Raw genomic sequence first — 9,596 nt, forward strand, 5'->3', positions numbered from 1 at the left:
AAGATCAATTTGTTCTGCATAGCATTTTAACGAGTTTTTATGTCAGGTATGTTGAATGCACAGATTCTCTCACGCATGTTCATTCACTGCTGCAGTTTGGTTCTTCTGGAATATTTGTATCTAGCTACTGTAGTACAATTATAAAAATTAACAACTGTATTGCTGTTTTTTTTTCCCTGAAGAACCAAAGTAGTTTTTCATCTGGTAGTAAGAGTGAGTTTGAGTCCACTTGCAGTAGTGTTCTTCATTTCTTTGTTATAGAAATGTAGTTAATTATATTAATAAGACAATTCATCACTTAAGAAAAAAAACAAACTAGTGGTTAAGAATTTCCAGTAAGAGCAAACCCTAGAACTGTTAGATTATTAATGGATTACTATATTTTAGGTGGCATAGTTAATTATAAGGAAGTCTAAATCATATGGTTATTGGTTACCACAGGGAGGTGAATAAAACCTAAAGTTTCAGAAATTAACCTGGTATTATTTAAATGTACTTTTAAATTCAATTTCCATTAACCAAGCATCTTTTCTTTGTGGTAGGGTCTACCTTCTGCTTTCCTGGAAAGGATGAATTTACATCATTTGACGAGCCTATTTCAAGTTTTTTGTTGTTTGTTTGTTTGCTTGTTTTTGTTTTTGCAGCCTAAAATAAAAATGTCAAATATAATTTTAGTTCTCATAAGACTCATAAGATAATGTCTTTTGTACAAATTCAGGTTAGATCCAGAGGCTTAGGAATTGTTTCCAGTTTTGCCATATTATTAAAGGAAAATAATTCTAGCTTTGCAAGCCGTTAAATTGGCAACAACAAAAAATAAAACCACCAAAAAACCTCTTAAGTGATAAATATTTTTAAAAATTAAAAAAAAGTTAACTTTAATTTTTGGGGGTTAGAGCTAGAGAGAAAGCCCTCAGCCTCTGATTTATTCTGATTCTCACTGTTTGAGTATGAGTATGTCATACCCATGCTTCTGTTCACTATGTGATGAAATGGGTAGTACTGTTTACTCAACTACCTCACAGATGGGTTAAGGCATATTAAGTTAAATCTCATGAACTGTTTCTCAGTCTCATTAAAAAAGCTCAAGAAATTGGGCATGTTTGTACCACAAGTGTGATATTCAGCATGTCATTCACACCAGACCTGGATAATTAAACTGGAAAATGAAGTTAAAAAAACCTATCCTGTTTGGCCAGACAACATTCTTTCCTTTGTGGCTCCTATTTTAGTGAAAGAGGATGGGGTAGATGAACCCCAGTATTTCAAAAGGTTTAAAGAAAAAATTTCAGGTATTTTAGATGACCATATTATAATAAATACTGTAGAGATCATGGAACTAAAGTAATAAAACTGTTTTAAGCAGTGGAATGAGATTAATTTTGAAACTGTAGAGCCACCTTTAAAATACCTCAGGCTACTTACTGTTAATTTTGGGAGTGAACTTTTTTCTGACAGTGGTAGTAGACTAATTGGATTGTAATTAGAAGACGGTCTAGAGTTCCTGCTGTAAATAAAATTATATTGAGTTCATTTTTAGAGGTGATAGTTTTCTTTTTGAAAATTTAGTATTGAGGTCTTAAAATGTGTTCACATTTTATTTGTGTAGAACTATCTATACCTCTTCCTGAGATTTTAAAATAACTACTGGAAATCCTTAACCAATTACAATAGTTTCATTCCTCTTTATTTTCAAAATGATTTTGGTTGCTTTAATTTGACATTCTGTGCTTTGCTTTTTTTTTGTAACCATAGTTCATCTTTTTTGAACTTTAAAAATTTAAAGATAGAATCCCATTTTTAATTAACTTAATGATTAACAAAAATTGCTAGATAAAATAATTCCCTTAGAAATAGCTGTTGCCAAAGCGAAAAGGTAGATAATATGTCATAAAATGGGGATGTGGTTTGTAGAGGAATTGTTTTCTTTATAAAATTGGAGTTTCAAAGGATGTCAGTGTTCATTTATGCCATTTCTTTAGTTTCAAAGTGGTTCTATTCCATTCTAGGAACTTGAAATATGTAATTTGAAATCCTTAATAAAATGTGGATTTAATTTTATAAAAAATAAGCTGGTGATATTTGGACTTCTTTTTAAAAATCTTTTTTGTTTATTGGAAAAATGTTTTTATCAGGCTATTCTTTGGGTAGGCTGCTATGACCTGTAAATTTCTAAAAAATTTTAAGAGCAACTTCCTTAGCGCTGATAAGTGAAGTTACTTGAAGCCTAGAAAAGAATTCTAGTTAGTTTCTGAGCAAAAATGACACTTCAGAGTTTCTCTTTACATTCTCAGTTCTTAGTTTTTACTGGCCCATTCACTATCAAGTTCTCTTGTACTTTTTTTTTTAGAAGTGGTAATACCCATGTCATTCATAAAAAGTTTCAAAAAGCAAATATAAGACTGTCACATGATAATTATTCAGGTATGGTAAGTGAGCAGAGGACAAGAATTCCACACACAGATTGTTTGTTTAACTGGATATCTAAAAGTTACATCTGTAATTTTACTTTTATCATAGTTCATTGAAGCAGTATTAGTAGTGTTCCAGGTATGAAAATATCTTAGTTTGAATTGTTAAGTTTGTACTTAAGAAAAATGGGATTCTACCTCACTTTCCTTTTGAGCCTATTTAACAAACACAAAGAAACATCCTTTGGTAGAACTATTTTCCTTATTTTGTGATGAGTAGGTTGATTAGTGTATAAGGCCCCTGAGATGGCTGAATTAACAGTTTTTATATTAACTGCTGCTTGTAAGACTGAATATGGATTTATCTGAGTTTCAGGCTATTCCCATTAAAAATTAGGGCAAAAATTGAGTTTGTGAAAACCTTATTGTGCCATGTGAAATACTAACGTAATATTTAAATAGTCTTTGAGTGCTTTGATTTCAGGGCTTGTTTTAATTATTTTTATGGGTTAATCTTATAAAGATTTTAGCCTTTATATTTTTGACTATTTAAATCAAGCCTAATATTATTTTAAATGTACAGAATGGCTAGCTTAGAAAAATTTTTAAAAATCTGCCTTGTACATAATTATGAGCTCAATTTTGTTTTGAAAATTTGTGTTCATAATTTAAGTAATTTGCCACTTAAAAGTACCAAGTCTCTTAATACCTGAATACAAATGTAAATGATAATGATGAAATACTGAAATTAACATCATAGATGTATATAATGGTGGCTTTTGTATATTGGTTTAAAAATCCAGATATTAAAGCATAACCTGGATAAAAACCAAGTCTTGGACTGATTAAGGTTTACTTTACCACTTAATGACTTTGGAGAAACAGAAACATCCTTTATTGGTGTATAATGTTATTTTAAAGATTAGTGTTTAGCCACAACACTAATTCATGTACTTAATTTTTAAAATAGTATACTGTGTATCTTGTGCTTTATTTTCTCCATTTAACAGCCTAAATTATTGACCAAAATTCTCTGGTTTGAGAAATGGGACATAACAATTTAGAAGTAATAAAATTACTGGTTGGACATAAGCCATTAATTCAGTTTTTCATATGGGAAACAGCATTTGTAGTGGTTTTGGGCCTAATCACTTTGATCTTTATTATTTTGGACCTCTTGGGTAAATCTGGACTTGGTAGTACATACTTGTAATCCCAGTACTTGAGGCAGAGACATGAGGACTGAAGATTTGAGACCAGCCTCACCAACTTTGTTTCAGAACAAGAAAGGGTTAGGGTGTAGGTTGGAAGTAAAATAACCCTGGGTTTGATCCCCAGTACCACAACAAGAAAAACAGTACTTTAAAAAAATTCTCATGTTTTACATTTCAGAAGAAATAAGTGATAAAAAAATGCAAGTGCCAGAAGTTGACAGATAAAATGAGATTTTCATAATAAACTTGGTTAGGCAGTTTCTCTGGTAACGCTGGGTTGTGTCAGTATATTTGAAATATGTATGAGAGCTTTTAGCAGAGATTTCAAGGATGAGCAGGAATTTGGAAGATGTGGTTCAGGTGAGGGAAGTAAACTGGCCTAATGATTGCTAAATCAGACATCGGAAGGCAAGAAGAATATTTGAAGTAGGTCCCAGGATCATAGAAAAGAGAGGGGGAAAGTAGGTAATACAAGAGTAAGGGCTGGGGGTAAGGGCATGGTGAACAAGATGGCATCCAAAAGCTGTGAGCAGAAATTCCTTAATAAAAACCCCAAATAGGTTTGAGTTTATTTGGAGTAGAATCCCCTTAATCCAATTCCAGATTGTTATTTTGGGGTGTTGAAAGATTTCCTATGTGTTCTTTGATACAAACACTTTTGCCAACATTTGTTTAATAATAGGCACATGATTGAAGATAATTTTTTCCTCAACTGTTTGACAGAAAATTGAAGATGTGATGTGCCTTCTACCTGCTGAGTGCTATAGCATTTTCCATTTTATTACTGAGTTTAGTATTAAATTCAGGCATTCAGCCGGGCGTGGTGGCTCAATGCTTCTAATCCCCGCACTTGGGAGGCAGAGACAGGAGGATCGCGCAGGTTTGAAGTCATCCGTGCTGGCTTAAGAGACCCTGTTTCCAAATTTTTTAAAAGTATAAAATAGGTCTGGGAGTGTAGCCCGGAGGTAGAAGGGTTTCCAGTACCACCAAAAAAAAAAAAAAAAGATTGTCAGACATTCTGTCTGACCTATACCCTCTATCCCTATTTTATTTTTTGAAATGAGATTTCACTAAATCGCTGAGTCTGGCCTCAAACCTGCAATCCTGTCTGCTCCCCAAATGCTAGGATTACAGGTGTGCACCACCACACCCAGCTTGAAGGCATTTTTAAAATCAGGAAATCTTGAAATCATAAATAAATGATGCAGGTTTGATTAGTAGTCCTTGTTTTGTTTTGTTTGGTGGTACTGGGGTTCCTGAAAGCCCTTCTACCTCCGGTCTACATTCCCAGACCTATTTTATACATTTTTATTTTTGGAAACAAGGTCTCTTAAGCCGCCACGGCCACCTTCGAACCCGTGCGATCCTCCTGCCTCAGCCTCCCAAGCGTGGGGATTACAAGCGCGCGCCACCATGCCGGGCGTCCTTGCCCTTTTGATTGAGCATCTTTTGAGTACTTACATACTTTATGGCTGAGAAAGCTTTACTAGGTGAATCAAAGTTTTTCCATTCTGGGTCTGAAATGAGCCATTTTTTTGAGGATCACCTTTATTATAGTAAAATTAGAAATTAGTCCAGGTGCTGGGTGTGTTTGTTTTGAAGGTATTCTTTGGCCCTTTAGAGGTGAAAAACCTAGGGAAATATATGTTAAAATCTTATCACACTATAAATGCTTTGAAGTTTAACTCAACACAAAGAGTTTTCCTAAGTCTTATGCCAGTCCATATTTGTAACTACCTTCAGATGAGTGGAGTTAACTGATTCAACCTTGTTATTGAAGGTAAAGTTATTCTATAGGACATAACTAAAAATGGGGAAGTATAATCTCAGGCTAAAACCTGAAAAATACATGTGTATAAGTGGGTTCTTTCAGAACCTGATATATCCACATGAGAACTTGGTAATGTGATTTCAGTGTTAAGGGAGCCAGGCGTATACTTGTAATCCCTGCTCTTGAGAGGCTGAGACAGGAGGATTGCAGGTTCAAAGCCAGCCTCTGCAACTTAGACTGTTTCCAAATGAGAAAATTGGGCTAGGGGTAGAGCTCAAAGGTAGAGTACCTCTGGGTTCAATCTCCAGTCGCATGCGTGCGAGCACACAAAGTTTTAGGATTTTAGGATAGTTCTGAAAATTGAGTTAATTTCTGAACTAGCTGGGTTTTTATTTATTGTTGGTTTTAAAGGACTGTGTTGCCTTAATTTACCAAAGGTTACAGAAAAGTTCTATATCTGAACTTCTACCCATTTTGAAAAGTTTTTTTTGGCATTTGCTGTAGAAAAATTGGAAATAATTCTCAGCCTTTAACCCCAAGTCTGCTCTAAGTTTGGGAAGTCTCATCTCACTCCTTTAAAAAAATGCATTGCATTTGTTGGCTTAATTTACTTTGACCTTTGGAAGTATAGAAAGGATATTACCAAAACCAAAATTTGACTTGATAACTCATACTACTATATGTTTTCCATTACTCAGTTCATCCTCACCCTAATATTTACCCAGATTCCTCGACCTAGGAGATATTCTGAGGTAGGTTTCTTGACATCAGATGTAGTTTTAGGGTTGATTATTGTATCAGTCTTATCATAAGCCAGAGGCTGAAGAAGCCCTTGGCTGTTCAGTTGACTGGCTGAGTGAACCTATAACCTGCCTAAATGCATTTGAATTCTGGCAGCACTGCTTGTCTACCTTTACTTTTGCTTTCTACTAGGGTGTTTGTGCATGTTTTATTACTTCAATATATAATTTATTATTGAAGCAATACCTATATTTTGGTTCTTAAGTTCTGAACTGGCATTACTAGTTGAAGACATACTGTAGGGATCGTGCTTTGAGACAGCCTCAGCTACTACTTAGGCCCTTTGCAACTCAGGGAGACCCTGTTTCAAGATAAAGAATAAAAAATAGGGCTGGGTTTGTAGTTGGAGGTATAAAGCCCCTGGGTTCCATCCCTAGTGTAGGGAAAACAAACAAACAAACAAAAAAAAAAAAACTGGGCATGGTGGTGTCTGCTTATAATCTCAGTTATTTGGGTGGCTGAGACCAGAGGATTGGGTTTATGGACAGGCTCAGCTACTTAGGCACTTTGTAACTCAGTGAGATCCTGTTTAAAAAAATAATAAGGCTGGGGGTGTAGCTTGGAGGTAGAACACCCCTGGGTTTCATCCCCAGTACCGTGCCAAGAATAAAACTTAAGGAATATTAGCCAGTGACATGCTCAGTTTTTACATAAATAGCACAGACCTCTTATCACGGATAATTTTGAAGTATATTATACACAATGTCTCAGGTTCCCAGCATTCTTACTCCTTGGGATCACTTTCCACATAAACTATTTGCTCTTAGGGGTGGGGGGAAGGAATTGAGCGGGAGATTTGAGTTGGATTATGGGGAACAAAAGGTTACAGAGACTTAGCAAAGGAAATCAGCATGAGGTATGTGATAAGTGCTCAGTTAAATGAATAAAAAGGCAAGTGGGACTCATGGAGAGCTTTTCATGCCAGGTTAAGTAACTGGGTGGGATGTTACAGGATGATAGACAATAGAAAATTTTCTGTAGTATCTAAAGACAAAATGATGACAAGGTACAAAAACGGGTCAAATGGTGGGAGAGTGAAGGAATTGGGAACTTGAATCAGACTTGGCAGAAGAGAACTGATAACAGCTGATTGACATTCCATTTTAAACTTGGGAGTAGATGGCACCAATCCTCTTCCCTTGGATTTACATCAGCTGTGTTGCCCAAATTGGTCGCTAGGCGGCATCAGTTCATCAACTAGGGAGGTAAAAGACAGGCATCCAAGAAGTCTAGATAGTTCTTTTGAGAATATTTGATGTTTAAACTGAAGGCATTTTGGAAGCTTGGAAGTATTTTGAATAGATTTCAGAAGATGAAATAGATGGCTAAGTTATAAATAAGCCTTAAGCTACACTCTGAATGTAGGACTATTGGGTTATACTCTGTGTACTGATGAGGGTAATATTATTATTATTATTATTTTTTGTACTGGGGATGGAACTCAGGAGCTTTCTACCTCCAGCTACAGCCCTAGATCTATATTTTATTTGGAAACAGGGTCTCACTAAGTTGCCGAGAGCCTCACTAAATAGCTGAGGCTGGCTTCAAACCTGCACAATCCTCTCAATCTCCCAAGTACTGGGATTACAAAAGCATATGCCACCACGCCTGGCGTGACCTGACATATTCACGAGATGGTGACTTTTAACTACTTGTTTAAGGCCATTTGACCTTTGCTTTATACAAATCCAACTTTACAAGTTCTACTAGCCAGTACTGGTTAGTGGACTTTTAAAAACTTAGTTCTACTATTTTTCATTATTTTAATTACTCTGACTAGACAATAGGATGCCAGTTTTCATAAATACCTCTAAATATTGCTCAGAAAAGGTTTTGTGGGTTTAATTTAGGTAGCATCTATGGAACATAGTAGCATATAAGAAAGGCCTAGCATTTATAGTTACTCATTCTAAGTACTAAACATATATCCATATGGGAATTTTGTAAGCTTTTAAAGTCCTGTTAAAAGTTTCAGGATTTTTTAAATGATGCTTTATGAAAATGTCAGGAGCCTTAGAATAAATTGACTTCTGCATATGCTGAGCACTTGTGTGCTAATAATTACTTCTGGTGATTGGGACATACCTGAAATAACGTCCCTTGCCTTGAAGAATTTATCTGGTAAAGGGAACAGAAATTACTGATCAGTTTAGGCCACATTGAGGAGGCGACATTTCAGGAAAGTCTTGAAAGAGGGATGACTGCTCTGTTGAAGGATTATAAAAACAGGGAGGTAATTTACCAGGCCACTGTAATTTGGGGGCAGATGATTGTGATTGGATCAGGGTGACAGTAGGCAGAATTTAGGTGCAATTTGGAGGAATAACCAGTGAGATTTCCTGGGTAAATGTGTAAATTGAGTATTGAGAGAAAAAGATTACTGCAAGGGGCAGGCATGCTCCTAACACATTTGCAGTCTTTAGGTGACAATTCAGTACAGATACCTTGTGTTTAAGTGTGTTTAAATATTTAAGGTTGATTAAGTAAAAATACGTCCAATGTCCCTATCCTGACAAATAATATGAGAACCCGGAAAGCCAGGCTTGAATTTATGCTAGAACATAACGTTGCAAGTAGACCCAGTCTCAGCCCATGTCCCATCTAATTCTTTCCCCATCCCTAGCTCTTAACCATTTCAGAGAGCCTCCTGCACATTTGGATAGACACTGTAGCCTGTATGTGGAAACTGCCCAGCCCCCTTTTAGCAGCTGCATTTTCTTGAACAGTTTGGAGACTGTTTAGGCAGAGTATCAAGTACTGAGTACTTGGGGTATAGCAGATGGACTTGTTATTTTGACTAAAGTACGCAGTCCTTTGGAAGTGCAGGGATCTGGATAAGGCCTTGTTGTAACCTAGGCTAAGGATAGTACTGGTCTATGGTTTTGGGCCTGAGCAACTGTACAGGTGCTCACCATCAACTGAGAGGGGCTGCAGATAAAACAGGTCAGGGAGGGTAAGATCAGTTTGGGACCTCCTATGTTTGAACTCTACAACACCAAAGTAGTACCTCAGAAAAGGATAAGAAAAACAATTTCAACTTAGAGCAGCATTGGCCTGGAATATATCAAAGCAGACTATTTTTCACTGTAGCCACTTTAACCAAAGCTGTTTAAAACTGAGCGATAAGTGATCCTAGTATTCCATACTCTTATTGAACCAGTGTCATGCAGGGTTTTTTGGGGGGAGGGGTTGCTGGGGATCGAACCCGGGGGCTTTTTTTTTTTTTTAACCACTGAGCTACATCTCTAACCCTATTTTTTAAAAGATTTTATTTTTTAATATTGATTGATTGATTGATTGTGATACTGGGGGTGGAACCCAGGGGCTTTTCTACCTCTGGGCTATACTCCCAGACCTATTTTATACTTTATTTGGAAACAGCGTTTCTCTAAGTTGCTG

The sequence above is a fragment of the Muscardinus avellanarius genome (genome assembly GCF_963383645.1).
Source record: "Muscardinus avellanarius genome assembly, chromosome: 11".
NCBI lineage: Eukaryota > Metazoa > Chordata > Mammalia > Rodentia > Gliridae > Muscardinus > Muscardinus avellanarius.